This window comes from Symphalangus syndactylus, chromosome 21 (genome assembly GCF_028878055.3).
Source record: "Symphalangus syndactylus isolate Jambi chromosome 21, NHGRI_mSymSyn1-v2.1_pri, whole genome shotgun sequence".
Classification (NCBI taxonomy): Eukaryota; Metazoa; Chordata; class Mammalia; order Primates; family Hylobatidae; genus Symphalangus; species Symphalangus syndactylus.
In genome coordinates this window covers 83,592,672-83,617,488 of record NC_072443.2, presented here as the reverse complement: position 1 = coordinate 83,617,488, position 24,817 = coordinate 83,592,672, and the positions used below count along the sequence as shown (strand labels likewise).

Here is a 24,817-nt window from a genome sequence, read left to right as displayed (position 1 = left end):
TCTACTGTCATTCCGCAGATTGTGCCTTCAAAAAAACCAATTTCAATAGAAACCAGCAAGAAAGAGATACATCAGGTATGTCAGATACATGTGGTCACAATAATTTTTTCTCCTTCCTGGCTAATCACTCCCTTTGTGCTGATAACATGCTGCTTTAGATCAATTAATAATAAAAAAAAAAAAAGCACAGAGGCACCATAAAAGTTGTTTTTCCTGTTTTCAATCTGAAAGAAATTCAGTCTCTTACTCATTTTAAAAACTATTTTAATAATAGCTTTTACTTAACCCAATATATCAACATATTATTTCAACATGTTAATAAAAGTTAATAAGAGATTTTATGCTAAGCATTCAAAATTCAGAGTGTACTTTACATTTAAGGCCCATCTCAAATCAGATTAACTTGATTAGTCTGAATGCTCAGTAGCCATATATGTTGCTAGTGGCTACCATATTAGACAACACAGTTCTAGAAAGATTGGCTTAGAAAAGCCCTGGTTGATGATATTTATAGGTCTCTTTCCTTGGGCTGGTCATATTCCCCAGAAAGACATCTTTCAATCTCCTGCCTTAGGGGTATAAGCCTGGGTGCCACTGTTCTGAGATTTAAGTATGGGAAAGAGCAGAAGCCCCATCATATTGTCTCACACTTAAGCCGCAATTTTCCTCATTATACCCATGCTCAGCTATGCATGGTGACTCCAGTCACACGCCCCGTACTTGGTCCAACCCCTCCAGTCTTCCTCCTGGGGAAGTAGGGAGGGAGGCAGTTGGGAGAGGCAGTTCCCAGGCTATGCGGGTTGGGAAAGAACTCTGGGGACTGATTAGCAGTTATTTGTTATTCTTTCAAGGTTCTTTTAATATTCCTTCATTCCCACTTTCATACATTTACAGTGCCATGAATTCCTGACATTTTCTAGAATCTCAGTTTAGATTTTACCGTTTCTCTCCGCTTTTAAATCAGTCCCTGGCCTTTTAAGATAGCTTCTACAATTATATTCTGTGACCTTCTCCTCTATTATTTTTGTTCATATTCCCCTCCCCCTTTTTAACTCACATTTTTTATTTGAAATAATTGTAGACTCACATAAAGGTTGTAAGAAAAAATACAGAGAGGGTCCATATGCCCTTTATCCGATTCCCTTCAATGGTAACATCTTGGAAAACTATTACACAGTAACACAACCAAGATATTGACAATGACACAGTCAAAACACAGAATGTGTCCATCACAGGGATCCTTTTATTGCTCTTTAATAGCCACACCCACTTCCCTCCCACTCCACCCCTTCTTAACTTTTAACCACAAATCTGTACTCCATTTATATAATTTTTTCATTTCAAAAATGTTATACAAGTGGAGTCATACAGTGTGTAATCTTTTGTTATTTTTTTCCCTTTAATCTATTCCCTGAAGATTCAGCCAAGTAGTTTCATGTATTAATAACTCATTGCTGAGTAGTATTCGATGGTATGGATGGACCACAGTTTGCTTAACCATTCACTTAATAAAGGACATCTGAGTTGTGTCCAGTTTGGGGCTACTACAGATAAAGCCCTATGAAAATTCATGTATGGGTTTTGGTGTGAACATAAGCTTTTGTTTACTTGGGATAAATGCCCAGGAGTACAATAAGTGCATGTTTAATTTTGTAAGAAACTGCCAAACCATTTTCTAGAGTTGCTATAACATTTTACATTCTCACCAGTAACACAGTTTCTCTGCATCCTCACCAGAATTTGGTGTTATCATTATCTTTTATTTAAGCTATTTCAATATGTTTGTAGTGATAACTCATTGTGGTTTTGATTTGCATTTCCCTGATGGCTAATATTGTTGAACATCTTTTCATGTGCTTAGTTGCCACCTGTGTAACCTCTTCAGTAAAATGTCTGGCCATGACTTTTACCTATTTTCTAATTGAGTTGCTTGGATTTTTTACTGTTGAATTTGAAAATTCTTCATATATTCTAAATACTAGTCCTTTGTCAGATACATAGTTTGCAAATATTTTCTTCCAGCCTGTAGTTATTCTTTTATTCTCTTAAAAGGGTCTTAGGCCAGGCGTGGTGGCTCACACCTGTAATCCCAGCATTTGGGAGGCCGAGGAGGGTGGATCTTTTGAGGTCAGGAGTTTGAGACCTGACCAACATGGCAAAAGCCAGTTTGAACTAAAAAGAAAAAAAAATACAAAAATTAGCCAGCCACAGTGGCATGCACCTGTAGTCCCAGCTATTCCAGAGCCTCAGGCAGGAGAATCGCTTGAACCTGGGAGGCAGAAGTTGCAGTGAGCCGAGATTGTGCCACTGCCCTCCAGCTTGGTGAACTGAGTGAGACACTGTCTCAAAAAAGAAAAGAAAAGAAAAAAAAAACTCTTTCACAGTGCAAAAGCAAAAGTTTTAATTCTGATATAGTCCAATATATCGCCATTATATCATTTTTTTCCTGTTATGGATTGTGTTTATGTCAAATCTAAGAACTCTTTCCCTGGCCAGAGATTCCAAAGATTTTTCTCTAATGCTTTCTTCTTCTAAAAGAAGGGTTCTTTATTCTGTTCCATTGATCTATGTTTCTGTCACTCCGTGGATAGCCACATAGTAACTATGTAATACTTCTTGAAACTGGGTAGACTGATTGCTCCCACTTTATTATTTCTTTTTCAATATTGTTTTAGCTACTCTAGTTCCTTTGTTTCTGTATAAATTTTAGAATAATCTCATCTATATGTGAAAAAAATCATGCTGAGATTTTGATAGGAACTGCTTTAAACCTGTATATCAATTTGGGAAGAACCGGTATCTTTACTACGCTGTGACTTTCAAATCATGAGCACAATATTTTTCTCCATTTATTTACATTAAAAAAATTTATTTCATCAACATTATATAGTTTTCAACAAACCAGTTCTATAAATGTTTTATTGGATTTATATAAGTATTTCATATTTTTGAGCTAAGGCAAATTGTACTATATTTTTAAAATTTGTGTCCACAGATTCATTGCTAGTATACAGAAAAGCAATCGATAATTTAAATGTTTAATCTTGTATCCTGCCACCTTAATGAACTCAATTATTAGTTTTTCATTTGTTTGTTTGAGATAGGGTCTCACTCTGCCACCCAGGTTGGAGTGCAGTGGCACACAGGTATTGGCACAAACACAACCTTCTGTAGTCTCAACCTCCTGAGCTCCACCCATGCTCCTGCCTCAGTCTCCTAAGTAGCTGGGATGACAGGCATACACCACCAGGCCTGGTTCATTTGTTGTTGTTGAGGAGAGATGAGGTCTCTCCATATTTCCCAGGCTGGTCTTGAACTCCTAGGCTCCAGCAATCCTCCTGCCTCGGCCTCCCATCGTGTTGGGATGACAGTCGTCAGTCACTACACCCAGCCACTTACTAGTTTTAAGAGTTAGTTTTGTATTTTTTTGTCTTTGTAGATCACTTAGGGTTTTCTGTGTAGAAAATCATGTCATCAGCAAATATTAACAGTTTTCTTTCTTTCCATCTGTAGGCCTTTTATTTCCCTTTCTTGCCTTACTGCATTGATTAGAACTTCCTGCACTATGTTGAATAGGAGTGGTGAAACCAGCCTCGCATTGCTGCCGTAGACTGCATTTCGTCGTGGTATATTATTCTTTTAGACTGAATTCTGTTTGTTAATATTTTGTTAAGGATTGTTGTGTCTCTATTTATGATGATTATTGGTATATATTTTTCTTTTTTTGTGCTGTTTTTTCTGTTTTTCATATCTGGGTAATACCAGCTTCCTAAAATGTACTGCGAAGTGTTCTCTCCTATTTTCTGGAAGAGATTGTATAAAACTCCTATTAATTCTTCTTTAAATGTTTGGTAAAATTCTCCAGTGAAGCCATCTGGGCCTAAATATTTATTTTCACGGAGTTTTTAAATGACTAATTCAATTTTTAATAGTTATGGGCTTTCAAATATTATCTATTTCATGATAGGTGAATGGTAGGGATTTGTGTTTTTGAGGAAGTGTCCCATTTCATCTGAGTTGTCAAATTTATGTGTGTAGACTTGTTCATCGCATTTCTTTATTATCTTTTAATGCCCACAGGTCAATAGTGATATCTCCTCTTTCATTCCTGATATTGTAACCAAATGCAGGTCCAGATGCCCACTGTTTACAGAGTCCAGTTAACAAGAGTGAGGTCTGGTAGAAAGAAAGTCATTTTACTAACCAAAACCAGTAAAGGTGAAATGGTCAGATTCCTGCCCAAAGCAATCACTTTGATTTTGGGGGAAGGCAGGGGTTTAAAAAGGGAAAACTTGATAAGGAAGGCATGCAAGAATTATACTAAGTAGGCCAGGCACGGTGGCTCACGCTTGTAATCCCAGTGCTTTGGGAGGCCGAGGCGGGCGGATCACGAGGTCAGGAGATCGAGACCACGGCGAAACCCCGTCTCTACTAAAAATACAAAAAATTAGCCGGGCGTGGTGGCAGGCGCCTGTAGTCCCAGCTACTTGGGAGGCTGAGGCAGGAGAATGGCGTGAACCCGGGAGGCGGAGCTTGCAGTGAGCCGAGATCGCGCCACTGCACTCCAGCCTGGGTGACAGAGAGAGACTCCCTCTCAAAAAAAAAAAAAAAAACAAAAAAAACAAAAACAAACAAACAAAAAAACACAAATTCTCTTAGTTTTCCTTCATCTGAGAATATTTTGACTTCCCCTTTATTCCTGAGGATATTCTCACAGGCTATAGGATCCTGGCTTGACTGTCGATTGTTATTTGCATTCAGGAGTTTGAAAGCTTTAAGTTCCTGAGTCTCAGCAGAAACTCAAAAATAATACATGCAAGAAGAGCTAAAAAAAATACAATAAACCGGATCCTATCGAATTTAAATGTCACCAGGCTATAAGAAACTCTGATTCTGGCAGAAAAGATAAACATGTGAAAAATAATTACAATAATGTGTGATAAGTGCAAAAATGCAGGTATGTACTTGTCACGATGCTGACACACAGAGAGAATCAGCACTGCTTGAGAGAATCAGTGGAAACTTCTCAGAGATGTGTGAAACAGGTTCTGAAAGTTAGGTAGTAAAAGCAGTTCCTGGGTGGAAGGGGAACCCTGCACGAAAGCCCTGAGAAAAGCAGAAAAGTTGGTACATTTGAGAATCTGTGAGACTGAATGCCTGGCTGAGGCATAGAACATCATCGGAACAAGCAAGAGATGCTATAGAAAAGACAGCTAAGGGATGGATGCTGGGCTAGAGGGCCTTACCCTTTACTATACTCCACTTATCCTGTGTACCGCGAGGAGCTACCGAACAGACGAAAATGGTGAGTGTAATATTTAAAAAAGAGATTGCTACTATAACACTTTTTAAAGTAGCTTTTCCATGAATTATTAACATTATCTTTAGTCTAATATGTATCAAATTTTGATACATATTTGATTCATATTCCATGAATTATTAACATTATCTTTAGTCTAATAGGTATCAAATATGTATCAAAATTTAGTTTATGGACTGGTAGGATGCATTAATGGCCAATAAAAGTAAAAGACTCAGCTGATTCCCTGCCTTCTACACTCCATCTTACACACACTCCATCCTGCCTGCCGAATGACTTCAGTGTCTCTGTGACCAGTGAGTGAAGCAGCATGCAATGAGATCATGGCTAGATGGCAGCACATTCAGTGAAGTGCTTCAGCTTTCCTGTCGCTTCCGATTCCCTGGCATTTGTCAGTGTCTGTCAAAACATTAACATTTCTTAATGGATATTTTGCATTATTTACTAAATGAAAATTTTCCAGTGCCAGTGGCTGAGGAAAAAAAAAATCAGATTTACATACAGTACATCGAGTTCACATTTGATGCCCCAGAAATGCCCAGTCCCCAAAGACCTCCAGGGACTGCAGCTCGTTTGTTGTCCCTCTCCCTCTCTCATTTATTATGCTGACCCTCTGCCCAGCCACATAGCTCACCCCACCCCCTTAGAAGCATCTAGAGTTGGCTCTAGAAATGAAATGGAATGGATTTCTGCATTTACATAACTGCTATCGCCCTTCTGGTGAAAAGTAATTTCAGAAAAACACAGAAAAAAATAAACAGAAGAATAAAAAGTGTCTATGTGATAACATAAGGGCTTATATAACTACCTCTTTATTTCCTTTACAGTCCAACTATTTTTTTTTAAAAAGTGCCTGCCACCTTCATGCTGCCTCTCGGAGCGGACTTGATCTTACTTAGACCCGGTGGCGAGGGTCCTTCAGCTCCGTGAGGAGCTCTCTAGCACTCAGTCCTCTTTCGAGGAAAGATATCTTCAGAGCCTAAAGGCCTTGAAAGAAAGGACACATTTTTAAACAGGGAAAAATACGCATGAAAGTAGCCCATCAGAAATGAAGGTGTGAACTAGCATATAACAGCGAGGAAGGAGCCAAAAATCCTCACCCAGGCAGGCCAGGATATATGCAGATAGGGAGGAAATTGGGAGGCATTCCTTTGCTACTGAAGATGATTTTTCTTCTAATTTTCACATCTTTCAGGACGTGTCTTTCGTTTTCTGTTTTCTCTCTATGACTGCTGTTCTAAAATAAGTGGGCTTTAGGAATATGAACTACAGTCCGCATGTTTGCCAGCCTCTTATTCTGTGATGAACTTGACATGTGAATGAATCAATCTGCAGAGGTGAAAAGTTATTCCCACAAAGTCTCCAATTTTCCTTGTGAGAAAGATCCCTACCTACCTGTAAACTTGTTAATTAAATGTCAAAGGTTGTTATATCAAGGACAATAACACAAGACAACCTGGGAATCTGCTTGTCTGAAATAGGTAAAGAGTGTCCGTGTTTACTTAGAATTGATGTACACTTTCCTCCCTTCATTCTCTACATAGATTTTATTTTCTCCCCACATTCTTCTTTTTCTGTATTGCCTTGATGGCTTTCTCATATAATTATGTGACAAATTATATCTGAATTATGTTCAAATAAGCAAGGACACTGACGTTTTCTGTTAAAAACATATGGCCTATCAGTAATGAATGAAGTTTTGCCCATATCATGACATGACTTTATTGAAGGCACCATCTCATATATGCAGCGTACAATGTGGTGTCTAACAGATTTGTGTAAACTGTCTAAAATTAAGCAAATGCAATTATATGAGTTAATATCATCTTATCATGTACATTTTGCTTGATAATAGAAAAGCAAATGAAAAGTTTATTACCTCACTGCAACAGTCTGTTTTTGATTTTAACTTTAGACTCTATTCCTGTTTATTTTATCCTCTTCTGTTTTGGGTCATTATTTTATCTGAAGAACCCAACATCCAATTCTTCATCTGTATGTACCACATGGATCTTTAGATTCTCTTACCAATCCAACAGATCTCTGAATATTTAACTACCCTATTGTAAGTTGTCTTGTTTAGAAGAAATGAAATTTAAGATTGTGGCAGGAAAGGACAAGCTGTCGATCTGTTAAATAAATTCCTGGTGAAAAGTAATGGCACGCACTGTGTGTTAACATAATTTATTAGAACAATTAGAACGCATCCTTGTTGTCTTTTAATTAGATTATTCCCCATTCTGGTAATTACACTAGACAAGGGAGAATAATAGTTTCGGGATTCTAAAATCATCTGTAGACTATGTGGAAAGAGAATAAATAATCAATAATGCTAATCTACCGGAACACTTAAATTCCCAGAAAGAGATCTTTTATCATGAGCAATCCTTTGTATAAACAGCATTATTTCTCAATGTCTGTGCTCATCTTGCCCAAAGTTGAAAAGTGAAGACACTGGACAAATAACAGATATTTATTTCACTGTCAGAAACCTGGTCGGGCTGGGCCACCTCTGGCCTCCAGTGGCTCAGACATTGCTTCAGTCCCTTGCAAAATGCCAACAAGTAACCGCAAATGAAGGATTTAAGATTCCATGCAGAGCAGCACATCTAACAGTCTGAATGCCTAAGGGAAAGGATGCAGGGCTTTTAAGTTCTGGTCCTAGGTGAGGAATCATAAAGTTCCTCAACTTAAAAAAATGTATACAAATGGACAAAAATGTCTTAGAACTGAGAAGGCTACTAAATATTAAAAAAAAATGACTGTGACATTTCCATACATGAAGATGTTATTTGCAGAAATTAATGGGCAGGCTGTATGTCAGAAAAGTTTCTGGCTCTCAGGGATGGGCTGAGGCCTTTAGATGTGAGTTGAACTACATCTCTGGTTTTCTGTTTTGAAGACCATAGGGAATTCCAGGGCTCCAAGGACGCTCCAAGGGCCTACACAACTGTCATCAAGCATGTTAGGACATCCTAGAGAGTAGTCCCCAAAACTTCTAGGCTTCAGAATCTTGATAAAGTCATGGGTGGGTATATCCTGCCCTCACGGATAACCCTACAGTTGAGTAGAAAGATGCTGGAATGCACAGAATTGACACCAGTGAATCTGGAGTTCTCTGTAATAATGAGCAACACAAATATCTCACCAACAGTCCCACTGTTATCCGAGTCTGCCTTAGTCAATGTAAAGTCCTAATGAGACCATGTCTAGACAGTATTGATCTCCCACCAGAAAAAAAAAAAAAAAGAACTCGGAGTGTGACTTCTTTTCTAGCTTAGCCCAAATGACACCCTAAAACATGGTCTTTCATTGACTCATTGCTAACACTTTTCATAACCTGAGATATTTTATCAACTAGGCAGCCAAGGACCCATAGGCTTCTTCTCAAGGTATATGTGATATTTTTTATATTTAAAACATCTTTGATATTCAAATAGCAGATAAGAAAGTGACTTAAGCTTATTAAAGAACCTAGAGAAATTAAATGAGTATATATATATATATGTATATATATATATATATATTTTCCCTTGCTAGGCAAAGGAGACAGGCCTTTAAAAAATGAAAGTACACATAAGATTAAGGTGTGATCATTCAAGTTAATGTGGGCAAGATATCTAAAGGAGAAATCATTAGCTTAAGCTATCCAGAAGATTTTACACGTAGTCCTGTGGTTTAGGAGCAGAGGAGCACCCGTATTACTCTGCTGTCCATCCCAGCTGGGAAGACATGGCTCTCTACAGAAGTACCCCTTAAAATTGTCAGGGGTGCTATTAAGTACTTAGAGTTCCTCACTATTCTTATCTCCAGACTGGTCAAATCTACCAGGCATCTTTCTGATATATCAGATAGATATAATCTATCATAGATATACCAAAGATTTATTTGCATTTGAGTGTCCTGTGGTGAGGCATTCCACAGCAGGCTGTGCATCAGGTCTGTCGGCAGAAAGTCAGAAAGAAAGGAATACAGTTTAAAATTCACGTAGGAATGGAGTTTAAAAACTCCCCAGGCAATGTAAGGTGAGTTAGGACTGGGAACCGCAAGCTAAAAAGGGGAACCAGAGAGAATTCTTTCTGATTTGGGGGCTGAAATGAAGCTGACCAAGGCATTCAGGTGGTTCCAGAGGATGGAAAGTCTCATATGACAGGTTTTTCTCTCATAAAAGAGAAGTGAAATAAGTACCTTATTATGTTCCAACAATATCAAGATACAAATCTATCTTTTAGAAAAATGCTAAATAAAAACACAGCCAGAGAGAAACTTCCACCACTATAAATAGTTTCTTATAAATGCCACCTAGAGACAAAATTATCATTTCTATGATCCTAACCAAAACATCCTTGCATGTCTTGGAAATACTTTGCCCTCTAAAGCAACCAGAAGAACGTTCCTTCAGTCTATGTGTTCTTGTGCTGGATTTTGAAACTTTTGAGCATTTGCTCCCAAAGTGAAATTTAAAAGGCTAACAGCAGGGACACCTGGATAACTAGAAAACTTACCTATTGATATCACAGGCTGCTTCCCCAAATGGACTGTATATAATTTCTTGCAAGCATAGTAAAAATCCTACACTTGTTTGAAATGAAATGAAGGAAACCCTATCATGAATTTCCTTTTCTCTGTGTTAATGAAAGACACAAGCACACCATGACAAGCAAGAGAGAATGACCTAGTGTTCATCCTTCTCTTCTTGTCCAAGGCAGGTAACTATAGGAGGACTCTGGGTAGAGTACACGACTGCTGCATATTTCTAAGAAATAAAGGTAATTTACAGGCTACCTCAATCCTGACACACTAGGGGTAAGGCAGGCATGCATGTATGTACTTCTGGTCATCAAGAGGGAGAAACAGCAGTGACAAATAGAGCTTGGATATATATCTCAAAGACATGCCACCGATTTCAAAATAGGGCAAGAGCACTTATGATTTAATATAATTTTGTTGGAAAAAGTTAACTCTCTCCAAGGAAATACAGAGCTTAGCAAATACCTTATAAATAATACAAAGGCATGCTATAGTGTTTAGTAGAATCTTATTCACCCATTCTGATTTGGCCAAATGTTAAATGAGACAAACGGGAGAAAAGTGTATTGATTAGGTGACCGATTAAAATTTTGGTGAAAAGCAGAAGTAGTAAGTTCCAGAAACAAGAAATAAATCATGTATATCAACAAGAGGAATGAAGGCATTTTGTGCAATCCTGGGGAATAGATTTTCTTAGGTATTTCATAAAATCATTGACTCTAGGGCAGGAAAAAACCCTACATACATAAACCCACAGCATTCTTTTTCCTACCTCCACAGTTGTAAAGGCCCGATGATAAAACCTGTTTCCTAAGACTTCCTCAGAATGTGATTCAACACATTTTCTGTTTTTTAAAAAAAAAATTTCTGCCACTTAATTTCATGTGATAATTTTCCCCAATGACTAACCAAATATGCTTCACTATTATATAAATCAATTCTTTCTTAATGCCACAAGTGAAAGTGCAAAGGTAGCTAATGGTTTGCTTCTCATAAAAATCACACTTTGGCTTTTTCCTTTCATATATAATTAATCATATTTGTGACTATCTTCCAAACTTAGTTGAAATTTTTCTGAATCCTTTTAAAATCAGTACAAGAACTAGAAATGTCTATACAGGTTTAATATGAAGTAAAGAAAATGTTTTTCATTTTCTTGATTTATTTCTGAATTCAGCTTGCTCTTCATTAGCGCTACATAGCTGCCTTATTATTCGTGGTCCCCTAAGACCCCCTGATCATTTTCCTTGAGGGTGCATATTTATTCACTAACTATGTTACAATCATGTGATCTGCTGGATTTTTTCTGATAGCCTACTCCAGATTTGTTCTAAATTAATAAATCCCATTATTTTTGGCTTCTACTTCTATTTATTAAATTCATTCTGAATATGAAGTTTATTTTCAAAGGAATTCATAATCCTTTACTCCAAGCTTGGTTCTGACAATGAATTTAATAAGAATTGTATTTAATCAATGTTTAAATATATTAAGGGCAAATTTTGTTAAAACGTTAGTGTTCCAAGCTTTCCACTTCCCCACAAATTTAGTTTTTTAGCCTTTCCCCTTCATCCACTGTCTTAAAAAAAAAGATTTTTTTGTGCTGCAGAATTATGTGAACAATAAAAAAAAAATAATTAGAAAGGTAAGAGTAAACTAAAAACAAACCAAAAAGAATCGAAGGCTGCAGACTTAAGAGACTACCATAGCTACTTAAGGGTAAATGATTAAGAGAGAGAGAGACAGTATCTGGCTTCTGAGCAGAGCACAGAGAGAAAGATCACCAGGAAGAAGAAAGATAACAGGGGATTTTAAGGACAGTTGCTATGTGTAATGCATAAAATAATTTTCAAAATTCTTGGAGAGGTAAAAATAAAATTTAGAATTATTTTTTAATTATTTCACTTGTGATGCTATCTGAAGATTGAACCACATGGGGCCCCAGGGTTTATTTAGGTTATATAAATATCCTCCAGTTCTGATGCTGATTATTTTATATGTAGACTTCAGTTACCTTTACATGTCATAAACACACACACCGCAGAAATAAACTTGATCATCCCATAAATTTTCAAGAGCTCTCAGCCTGCTGTAAATGAAATTTCATCATTAACTCACAGGTTGATGCCTGGGACAACCTCAAAGACTACTTGAGTAATTAATAAATTTATATGAAAACATTGCAGTGAAAATGTCTGTCAGTGTCAAATACATAAAAGACACACTAAAAGGGAATGGCTGATACATAGTAATGCAGTTTTAAACCATTGGCAACATATCTAAACAAAGGTATAAGAGAAAAATAAAAGAACAATCTTGTAACTTGTATGATAAGCCTCTTGCATAAGATTATTAAGAAAGTCATAAGCACTTACAGCTTTATTACTTTTCTATACAGATAGATTGCCCAGAAAAATGTGGACTTAACCTCAACTGGAATCTGAGGGCTCTGCATGTCTTTTACAGCTTAGCTACATTGTGAGAGAGTAACACGACATAATACGGCATGCCCTATTCTTAAGGGAATACATAAAATTTTAAAACCTGAAGCTAAATTAAAAGTTATCACCCTTCTGCCTAATGTGTTATATATTTGTAAATGACACCTGTCTCTAAAAAAGATGTACCACAAAGCAAGAGCATGCGTGAAAGAATAAGAGAGAATGGAGGAGTTAGAAACACATTTAGGTATGTAGCAAACAAAAACTTCAAGACATTCCCAAGGATATAAATAACCTATACACAAATATGGCAAAGTCATATCCTAAGGGAGAGGATTTCAGTTCTAAAGCTGGAGCCTAATGTAAATGTTGCATATAGTCAAACTTACCACTGAAGATCACTTTAATCACCTGTAGGGTGCAAGTTACATTGCTTTGTGTATTCAAGACTGACAGTGAATATTTGAGAAAAACAGCTGAGTTAGAATAAAGAAGGAAGCAAGGAAAAGTCCACCTACAGATATTAGGGTATTCAAACAACCTCTTCTGTAAGAAACTAGCAAATCTCCACCTCTGAGTTTTTATCAGGTAGGTGATGAAGTGTAAAGCTATAAACCCTCCAACAGGGCTTATTCCACTGTTTTAATATTCACATTTCATAACTTTAACATATGCATTAATGGATGTATTTGTCATTGTTAAGATTAAATAACATAATCTTCCTTTTTTTTTTTTCCTTTGAGATGGAGTCTTGCTCTGTCGCCCAGCCTGGAGTGCAGTGGCATGATCTCAGCTCACTGCAACCTCCGCCTCCCAGGTTCAAGCAATTCTCCCACCTCAGCCTCCCGAGTAGCTGGGATTACAGGTACGCACCACAAAGCCCAGCTAATTTTTGTATTTTTAGTAGAAACAAGGTTTCACCACGTTGGCCAGGCTGGTCTTGAACTCCTGACCTCAGGTGATCCACCCGCCTTGGCCTCCCAAAGTGCTAGGATTAAAGGCATGAGCCAATGAGCCTGGCTGATAACCTTATTTAATAGGCAAAAGCATCATCCACAGGGTCTGGTCCAGAGCAGATACTCAATAGCGTGCTACATTTTAATCTAACTCTTGTTTCATCAGACCCACAAACACATTGCTCTTTAAAATCCTGTAGAGAAGAATATGACAACCTGCACCTTTTCTTTCCAAGCTGGCATTTCCAGTTAGGGTACCTCTGAACAGCTGTTGCTTGCACATTTTAGGCATGGTGAAGATCTACACCTGGTGCTGGGTCCTAAGTGGGCATATGGTGAATCCACTGTACACAGAAGCACTTCTTTATGCTTGGATCACATTGCAGAAGATTGGACCCCTGACTGGGGCTACCTTTCCCAAGCCTTAGCAGCACATCAGGCTCAAATCACAGGGCTATCAAATGAGGAGATCCTCTTTCTTTTCCAAAAAAAGCATCCCTATCAACTCTAACAGGAAAGCACATGAACTCATGTTATCCATTCATTCTTATCTTGGAAAATACATCCATAAGCCCCTTTTACTGACAGTTACGGCAGGATGCCACAAAAATTCAGAAACTGGAATTCTTTTCCATCCCTTCTCCTTTCCTTCCTCCCTTTCTTCTTTTCTTCTTCCTTATGTTGAAATTTCTGCCTGTGGCAAAACCATAGGAAGAAGGAAAGTCAAATGAATTTTCCCATTAGTCGACATTTCTGTGATACATTCATTTTTTTTGGTCCCCATATGAACTCCCTCCGGAGTATTCCTTTATGGGAATAAAGTATGCCAAATGAAATAAAGAACTTGAGGCACAATTTTATCCTTGACATATGTGGAGAGAATATTTTACTCCTGGATTTATGGTGTAATGCAACTCAGTCACTTTCTTTTCCTCTTTCCCCTAGTTTGCACTTCCTACTTATTGCTGCACACCATCGCAAATTTATGGAGTGCCAATGGCTGTGGCCTCTAGGTAGCTCCCAAATGACTGAATCCAGACATCATTGTCTTCAGTTCCCCTTTGGCATTAGTCTATTTTACATCCCTCTTCCTTTATTGAAATCTGCTTCCAATTATTTTTCATAAGATGGTTTAGCTTTCTTTTCTTTCCTTTAAGTTGAATCTCTTTTATTTCTACCTTTCATTTCTATGCCCTCCTGGGCCTTAAGCACAGTTCCTCTACATTTACAGGGGTTTTCATTTAGAAACTATTGAGAACTTTACTATCAAATTGTACTTTCTAAGATAATTTTTTTGCAATTTTAACTAAAAGGAGATTTTTAGACTTTTGGAATGTCATGGTTCCATGTCTCAGATCTCAGCTGTACGTTTTATCACTTTGCAAGATGATGACAAGAGTTATAGCACATTCTTCCAACCCATGCCAAACACTTCAAAGATGGCCACCCTTCAACCCCTGAAGATTTCAACTCAGTGTTTTCAGAAAATTGGAGGTCCAGGCTTTGGAGTCAGACAGACATGGGTTCAAATCCAGCCTCTGGCACTTAATTTGAATACAACCTAGAGTAAGTCATTTAACTTTCCTGAGCTTTGATTTCCTTGTCTGAAAAATGAGAATATAGATACTTACCTCACCATATTGTTATAAAGATGAAATGAGGTAATCTTTGTAAAATACACACAATGTCTAGCAGGTGGTAAGCATTCAAACTGGTAGTTATTTTTTATTGTTATGAGTTACAATGTTGTATATAATGGATTTTTTTTTCAAGAAAGCTCACCGAGCTGACCTTAAGTAGATGTTACTTCCAAATACCACCCAATTCCGTGTCTACATACTTGAGAAGTTACAAAACACTTTTAAATTGAAATTGAAAACTAGGGACAAACATAGATTTGAAACCAAAGGAATAGGTAATCAGTTATAAATTTGGATATAACATTATGAGCCTCTATTCTCAGAAAATACATTCCTTTTAAAACGTATTTACTATAGTTATCCATGGAGCTGAACATTTTTATCATTAGTTGCAAAACCATCTCCTGAAAGGGAAAACCATGTAATTATAACTAGATTTTCACATGTTAACCTTTTATATAAGGGAAGTACAAGAAGTAGATATTTGGTAAGAGACTGGGAAGAAGGGGAAGAGAAGGGAGAGAGGGAGAGACAGAGAGAATGAGAATGAAAGCAAAGAAATTTGACAAGGAATACTATTTGGCTTTTGGCCCTTCCGTGTACCAAAGTAGATGTGTGATTATACCATTTAGGATTGTTGTCAATTCCTTCCATAGGAACAGACTGAACAATGGGACCTCTACCTCTCTATCCAAAGAGAATAAAATTGTCATTTCCTTACAGGACTTTTATTAATACAAAAATGAAATATATATATATATATATATAATTGTTATGATTTCAAAAATAAAGCCAAATATCTAAATGAAACCATGAAAATAATTAGGTCCGATCCAACAGAGAAAGTGAGGTTTTTGCTTTGGAAGATAAGTAAATTCTTTCAGAGCAGGAGAGTGAAAAATTGATTGATTCTGATCTCTAAAAAGAGCAGTCTCATTTACTGTGGTATCAAACGGACCTGCTGCTAAATGCCATTTCTGCCATCTACCTGTTGGGCAAATTTCTTATCTATGTGCTTAGAGTCTTCACCCTTAAAACAGGTATGAAAATAGGTAGAAAATAGGCTTGCCATGCTTTCTCTCTCTCTCCCTATATCCCGTGTCTCTCCAAGGAGCAATTCCTAATGTAATTGGCCAAATTCAAGCATATTGAGTCTTATTTACTAAGTGGCAGGGTCACCATACAATTAAGGTGCCTTCCCCCACTTCTACTTCTTCTCTTCTAAGTTGAAAAAAATCTGATCCCTCAGGTCAGGCTAACTATTTCCTTCCCTCTTTCCTGCCTTCTTTCTAATTTGAGGCAATAGCATCCATGAGCCCAGGTGATGTCAGAGATTCTTGTTTTTATCTCAATACTTTCATTCTTCCCCATCCCCTCACAGGCCCCCATTCAGAATTCTTAAGCATGTTATTTGTTTGAGGGGGCATTTAGGAAGTCCCATTTAAGACCTCTGCCAGCTCTAATCTTATCTCTTCAGAAAGGCCTTCGCTGACTATCCAATCTAAAGTACCTACCTTTATCAGTGTTCTACACTGGAAGGTATTGGGCACAGGTGCAACTAATAATAAAGTGGGTGGCACTTTGTTCCCATTTCCATGTTAGGGCCTTTGCGTCTGCACTTCTCTCTCTCTCTCTCTCTCTCTCACGCTCTGCATCTTTAAATCACTAAGGTCTCAGTTCTAATGTCATCTCTTCAGAGAGGCCTTCCCTGACTATCCAATCTAAAGCAGCCTCCTCATTCCCACCAACTCACTCCATTACATTAATCTTTTATTTTGTTAATAGCTCTCATTGCATCCCATTACTTTCTTCTTTATTTGCTTGTTGCCCATCCCTCCCTCCTTCCCAAACACACTTATTAAAACACCATGAAGACAAAAAGGCATTATGCTCACCACTTGTTTATCCAGAGCCAGGTGCCTGTCCAAAGTAGATGCACACCTGCCATGTCCTATGCCCAACCAGGTCCAATGAATTCCTTTAGAAAGCTCCTCTCCTCAGCTGACCCAGAACACCAGCTGCTATACTGAAGGCTTTCACACTTTCAGACAAGGTGTCTTTATCTTATAAATTTCTTTTCTCTAAGCAGAATTTATATAACCTACTCATTACTTTGAATAGAATCTTATTCAGTATACCTTATTGGTATTTTTCAGTAATCCCTGGTTTAAGGCACACAGCTAAGTGAATGTCCCCACATACCTATAAGAGAGTGGGTAGATGCCTTTCTTACCCACAGGGATGGTTTCAAAGAAACCTTTTACACTCACTCCCATATACACACATACAAAAAGGAAAGCTCACATTTGCATTCCAGATCATCTCCAGGAGGAGGGAGGAGAACTACTCTTTTAAAAGAGCAAACCTAAAATTATAATGCTCTTGAAAACATTGGCAGTTAACATTTACTGTTAAGAAAGCCACAATCCCAGACCAAAGATAGCTGAGTGGCATCTTAAATTGAAGATAGTTTTTAAGTCAGAGCTTAGAAAGTCTCTCAGAAATCTCTTTAATTCCCCCACAGAATAAAATATGGTACAGCTTCTCAGGAGGTCCAATAGAGGCTTTCCTCTAGCATTAGAACAGATCCTTCTTTGATCAAAGATCAGATGAAGTCATTGGTGTGAATTTACTAGGCATATATTTTTTCATGTATAACAGAATATGTCAACACTGCAATCACACTCAGCACTAAGATGCTCATACTAAGAGGTTCAGGAAAATGAGAATGACTCCCAGCTCCCATCTCACGTTTACTAAGAGGCATATATTCACTGAGGGGAATGTCTAACAGAATGACCTATATTATTTACATCAGTACTTCCTACACTCACTTTTTTGGCCAATTCTGTGTGATTAAATTGGCGAAAGTTCAATGCACACAAGATGCAACTCAATTATATTTAAGATCACTCATTTATGTCATAAAGTCTTTCTCAAAAAACAAAAGATGCCAGCCCTACAGAACTGTATCATGTCACATAGATCCCATTAACGCAGTCTATCGACAATATAGACGGATTACTATATTCAGGGAAGTTCCCTCAAGAATTGCCTTACAAGTTTAATTAAAAAAATCAAAATAAAACAAGCAAACAAGCCAGTACTGAGTCTTTCTATGGTATAGTTAAACTTGTAATATTTTATACATATTTTTTGGAAGTAGCCTTGATATAAATCCTGAAAAAAGAAAAAAGCAAAGTCCACATTTCTATAAGTGTCACGATGATTAATTTTATGTATCAACTTGACTGGGCCATGGGGTGCCCAGATATTTGGTCAAACTTTATTCTGAGTGTGGCTGTGAGGGTGCTTTGGACACACTTTTAATATTTAAATCAACAGATGTAATAAAGCAATTGCCCTCCCTAATGTGTGTGGACTTCATCCAATCAGTTGAAGGCCTGATTAGGACAAAAAAAAGCTGACCCTCATGCAAGAGAGAGGAAACTCCTCTTACCTGATAGACTTCAGCTGGGACACTGGTTGTGTCCTGCCTTTGGACTCTAACTGAAACACTGGCTCTTCCTGGGTCTCAAGCCTGCTGACCATTGGACAGAAACTACACCATTGGGTCTCCCGGGTCCCTAGCTTGCCAATGCCAGATCTGGGGACTTGTCAGCCTCCATAGTCACAGGAGCCGAATTATCATAATAAATCTCTTTCTATACATATGGATACACACATCCTACTGATTCTGTTTCTCTGGAGAACTCTGACTAATACGAATATTAAACCCAAATAAAAACCCAGATACAAGTATTAAACCCAAACCCAAATCCAAAGATGAACAACTTTCTTCATCAGTCTGGCACCTAACTGCATGTCTCTTTATGAAGTATGTAATATTTTTTCATGAGCTGCCATATGTCATTCTGTCACTCACCTTAGAACTCTTTTAAGCACTTAAAACTTTGTATATTATATTAAAATTTAATGTATCAAGAAAGGATATAGTGAGAATAAACTGAAAAGAGGAGTTAGTAATGCCAAATATAAGGCAGTCTTGAAAAAAAGAAATATTCCACCGTAATCTCAGTACTTTGGGAGGCCAAAGTGGGAAGGCTGCTTGAGGCCAGGAGTCTGAGACAAGCCTGGGCAGCACAGTGAGACCCTATCCCCTAAAAATCAAGATTTTTTTAAAAAAGAAATATTCCATTTTTTCAATAAAAATATTAAACAAATTTCAAAAGGCAGAATGGCCAGGTTCTACATATAAACATATAGGGATATGAAAAACATAGTTAACTATCTACCTATACTTTTTATTTCATTAATTTAATTGGATATTTAAAAACATGCACTTTACTCAAATTCTTATGTGAGTATCTCAACACATGCTTTATTCAAATTCTGATGTGAGCATCTCCACCATATAAGAGCCTCCTTTTTAGCCGTCCAACTGAGTTTTCCAGAGTTTTCCACGAAACTCCATCTGAGTTTTCTTCCCTTGCTTCAAGACAGGACACTCCTTGAATCACGTATGATGGTGTTTCTGAAAGTTGTCTCTAAAGGCACAGGTACCTATTTATATAATATTAGCAGCTTTTTCTTCTAAATAAAAATATTTCTTTGAACAGGTATATATTTCGATGCTATGATGTATTTGTCTCTTGCTTCACTTTTTAAATAGATTTTCAAAATCGCTGTTTGGAACAACATCCAATACTTGGAATTGTGAAGTCATAGCCCCTGGAATCATGACTAACTGTGCTCAATTTCCTTGCTCCCCTTTTATAGATCCTAGCAGATGACCTTCACGAGCACCCAGAACAAACCTTGGGTGAAGCCACTTCAGCCCATTGTGACTTCCTAAAGCAGTACTTGAAAGGACCCAAATATAAAGCAAGGTCGTCTCTTCTGAGGGATAATAAATTCAGGGGGAAGCAAACCTCACCTTTGTATTTGAGGATACGTGGTGTATTTTAGGGCAATTCTGCCTTTAAGATAAAGTGCCAGCTGACTTAATGGCAGTTGTGATCTCTGCTTCATCATCTTTTATCTAATGATCCACTAGTTAGTAAACCTGCAAATCCTGAAAGAAACATAAGTACTCTTTTTCTTTGCAGTGTAATCACCAACAATAAGGCTTATTTTTTTGCATTAACATTCAACTGCAATGTAGTTAAATGTTCCACATACAGAAAAACACCTGATTTTTCCCAAGATTGGTTAAACATAGTCCCTTTGGTGTCCTTAGTAACACTGCAAAGATGTCTTCATGTAAAACTTAATTTGAGTCCTGATTACCTTACTGTGAAAAACCATAAACACCAAACAAAAGTAAGCACAATATCCAAATACCTAAAACATAATACCCAGGTTGAAGGAAGTGTAAATGTTCAGATTCACCAGTGGGACTAGAATGTAAACGTCTTGTGTTGTGGTTCCTCCAAATCATCTGACCACCTGGGTATCATATCCCACAAGCATATGATAACACTGATAGAGTAAGCTCAAAGTGTTCCAACACCAGGACATTTCATGGCCACATCAGACCAATTATATTTTTCACTTCCCCTCTTTCCCTAACTTTTCTCATAGAAATCTTCTTATATTTCCTTTGGCACTTAGTAATACTTAAATGCATTTTCACTGTCTTATTCAGTGTTTTTAGGTTTGGAAGGTGTATCACTTGAGATTGCTTTCAGCTGCATTAATTGCAATCTAGCTAACCAACAGCCCAACAGTGATTTAAACACAGAAAGCTTTCTTTTCCGGATATGCATGTGTGCGTGTTTTGTTTTGTTTTTCATGCAGCAAGATGTCTGAAGGTATAATCTGACACTGAGCTGGTATCTCATGGTGCCATGAATGCCCCAGGCTCCTTCTATTTTTTTTTTCTTCTGCTGTCCTTCAGTGAGGCTTTCACTTTCATTGTCATAGATGGCTGCTGGATCTCCAAGTTTGACTCTCCCTAGGCAAGAAGAGGGGGAAAGGCAAAGGGGAAAGAGGATGCCAGCCAAGTCAGTCCCTTTCTAAAAGCTTTCCAGAAAGTTCCATCCAGTGACTTCCACATACATCTGCCTAGCCACGAATGGGTCATACAGTCTTTCCTAACTGTAAGAGAGTGTGGGAAGCTGGATATGAGCTGAGCATTGCTGCTCCAAACAAAATCAGATTTCTGTTAGGAAAGAATGGATGGAAAGTGGATCTTAGGAAGAGAACCACCAATGCCTGCCATACACAGGTATCTGTGGTGAGCAGACATGGCTAAGTGCCTCTTCCTATCTAGGGAGGTTCAGGGAATTACTCAACATCTCTTTTGTGCCAGGGAACTAGAGAGTCAGTCATCTCATTTGCTTTCATTTCCTCATCTCTGAAATTTCCTACTATGGTATTCCTCTTAGAACACCATTTAGAAGTGTTATGGTTTTCTGTTCTTAATCCAAATGTGACAAAATATATTCTCCTTCTTCTCTGATAACAAAACCCAAATTCTGATGGGCAGCATGTGCTTAGCCTTAGATAATGAATAATGACTGGTCTAAGCCAATCATGGCAATGCTGTGTTCTTTTGCCATTGATTGGTATTCAGTAGTAGGCATGTGACCTAGATCTAACCAATGAGTGGAAATACACTGGGGGGCTCATGAAAGATTTTCACCTTTGGTAAAAAGTCATAGTTGCAAGAGGAGAAAGCCTTTTCTTCATATGCCTCTTCTTTCCTGTTTTAGATGCTGTCACGTTAACGCTTTGTGCTTAGAGCTGTAGAAGCCATCTTATGACCATGAGGCAACAGCCAAAAGAGGAAAAAGCCTGAGTATGAAAGACACTGAGTCCTTTATGATATCACTGAGTTGCCAAACTAACCCTAGGATCCTCTACCTCCTGTTTTCTCACAGTAATAAATATCCCTATGATTTCAGCACTATCACTTTAATTTTCTGTTATAGGCAGCTGAAAGCATTCAGAACTCACATACTATCTTAACATCATCTTCCATGTGTTACGGGCCAAGAGTACATTCAAGAGTAACTACAAAACTACATTCATTGTTGTATCCCTGTGGCACTCCCTTAGAGTTCTAGTGTTCTGTAGTGTACTTTCCACAGCCTAGAAGGATATATGTTTCCCTCTCTCCAGCCCTAAGGAACTCTTAATTTAAGACTGACAAGATGAATGAGTTAGAATGAGGGTGAAACCAATTCAAAAGAAGTAACAACAAGCAAGAAAAGCAAAGAACCTTGTAAACACCTGTGTTATGGAGTGTGAGAGTGTAAGCTTAAGGAGGCTTCTATTTTGGGGAGAAGATGCATCACCTCTGTTTGAATGAGAGAAATTAAGTTGTAATTATGATGGTGTTTCAGTTAAAGTATTTGATGTGGAGGCCAAGGAGACCATTCCCAACACGTTATTTAGCAAAGAATATGGAGGAGAGACAGAAGACTGTGATGGAAAACGCTGGGAGGCCATCAACTAAAATGGTAATGCATTCGTGGCAGATAAATTTGCTTCTTGCTAGACAGAGGTGGGGTGAGCCCTGACATACGTATTCAAAATTGCAAAAGGCACAGATTTGGGGGGAAAAGGGGGTTGATTCACCAAATCTCAGAATAGCAGAATGGCAATAACCCTACTGCAAAGCTTCCAGTTTTCCTCAGTTTAACTCCTTTAGCATACTGCAGCCAAATAGATTATTTAAAAATGAAGATCGCTCAGACTGTGTCCTCTTCCTCTTAATCTCCCCAAAGGAACAAAAAAACAATAATCAATGGCAAATGGCAGTTGTAGTGAAGCAACACCAAGAACGAGCTTCGTGCTGGGGAGAGAACATCGCATACCTTCCTGTGGTTTCCAGTGCTCGACACACTTGGGGAAACTCCTTTAAGTAATGAACCACAGAAATGACCCCTGGAAGTATAGTCTTCAGAGTGACCTTTTAAAGATCCAAATATTTCCTGCTCCCACTCTGCCCAGAGATCTTCAGTGGCTCACTACTGCTTTCATGATAAGATCCTAAAACCTTGTCACAATCCACAAGGCCTTCATCGTCCACCCCTGCCTGCCTCACTGTCTTTATCTCCCACCACACTCTGCCTTCTCTATGCTCCCACCTGCCATCTTCTTCAGTGTGTGGACCCTATTGTACTCTCTCAGGCCTCAAAACCGTATAACATCCTGGACTTCCTCTTCACTGGTCTAATGCCTACTCATACTTGGCTTCTGAGATTATACTTCACTCCACATGGAGATTATCCTCAACCATGCCCCACTCCAAAACCACGCTACCTTCCCAATGTGATATACTTGCCATAGCACTCTGCTTCCTTTTTTATAATACTCATCACACTTCTGATTGATCAACTCTCTTCTCCTTTACACTGTAAGATCCATAAAGGCAAGGATCATGTCTGTCTCTTTCTGATGTGTAACAAGCCTGAACATACATACAATAAATGTCCAAGTGTAATTTACCATTGTGTGGATGCCATCTTGGGAGAGGGGCTTCTAATAGTTCAAGGGCACGTATGAAAAACAGACTCATGGTAAAATAGTAAGAATAGAAAAAAGTTACTCAGAGTTGTTTAATGGCTGGGGTATACCTTTTACTATTTTACTTAGACATCAAAGGAAAATCAGTGTCCTCCCTATCATGTTCCATAATTTTGTACAACTGAGTTTAGAGCACAAGCTAAGGTATCAGACAGCATTTGACAGCCCAGCTTCACTACTTATCAGCTGTGTGAGGTGATATAATCCCTCTAATCCCTATAAGCCTTAGTTTCCTCATCTTTAAAATGGGGATAATGACAAAAGCTTTTCAATAAGGGTTTGTGAGGATTAAAGGAGATAATACATGGAAAGCTTTCATCCCAGTGCTTGCCACAGAGTTAGCATGCAATAAATGTTATCAAGAGTTCTTTATTGTTCTGCCCATCAACATCTGAGACAGAATATAAATACAACTGGTCCTGGGCCTGGTGGCTCATACCTGTAATCCCAACTTTGGGATGCCAAAGTGGGAGGATCACTTCAGGCCAGGAGTTCAAGACCAGCCTGGGCAACAAAGCGAGACTACATCTCTACAAAAAATGAAAAAATAGGTGGATGTGGTGATGTATGCCTGTAGTTCTAGTTACTTGGGAGGCTGAGGCAGGAGGATCAACTGAGCCCAGGAGTTCAAGGCTGCAGTGAGCCATAATCATGCCTCTACACTCCAGCCTGGGCTTTTTAAGACTCCATCTCTTAAAAAGAAAAATAAGTCAACTGGATCACTAGCCTGTAAGAGCTTAACAATTGTTAGGTAGTATTACTATGGGTGTTATTGTTTGTTATTTGTTGGCAAAAAGTACTAGTGCTCACCTGAGCACACGACTTCCTTATGATCAGGTAGGTCCATGTTTGTCTTGGTCACTACTCCAGCCCAGGTGCCTAGCACAGTGCTTGACACATGGTGTGTATGCAATGAACACTTAATGAGTACTTAAAGATCTAACCAGTACGATAATGCAGATTCTCTTGCAAGCAAATGAATAGAGAAAGGCAGTATTCCCCAGAGAAGGAGACAGGAAAAAAGAACAGGCTTGATTTTACTAAAAAGAAAAACATACTTTGAAGCAGTAAAATTAGAAGTTCCCATTTCAATGGCACAAAATAGAGAACTCATTGAGAATTGTGTGCTATAACATGGTCAAAGCAGAGGCCGATAATGAAAGCAGCAGCATTCAGAACCATCACATGTATGGTCAGCTTTCAGACCCTGAAAACTCGATGAAAACATTCCAGGAAACCGCTGCACTTTCATTCTAAAGGAAGATTCTGAACTCTGGTCACATATTACACCCATTCATATTGCTTTGCCTACCAGTGTGGCCTTTTATGAAGTGAGGGCTTCTTTCTTCTACCTTGCTCCATGACAATCAAACCCAAAATGCCTTCCACCCTTAAAAGGAAGTTTCGGTAAGTGCCTTATTATAACTATCACAC

At 38.2% G+C, this 24,817-nt stretch overlaps 1 protein-coding gene and 1 non-coding gene across 2 annotated transcripts in view; both read right to left on the bottom strand.

Moving 5' to 3' along the window:
* The window catches only part of FHIT (fragile histidine triad diadenosine triphosphatase), a 1,518,095-nt gene that overhangs the window by 1,090,455 nt on the left and 402,823 nt on the right, over nucleotides 1-24,817 (bottom strand). The gene's annotated exons all lie outside the window — the stretch shown is intronic.
* LOC129471786 (small nucleolar RNA U3) lies at nucleotides 22,541-22,757 on the bottom strand. The gene has a single exon (XR_008653737.2). It is a non-coding gene; the product is annotated as a small nucleolar RNA U3 (small nucleolar RNA).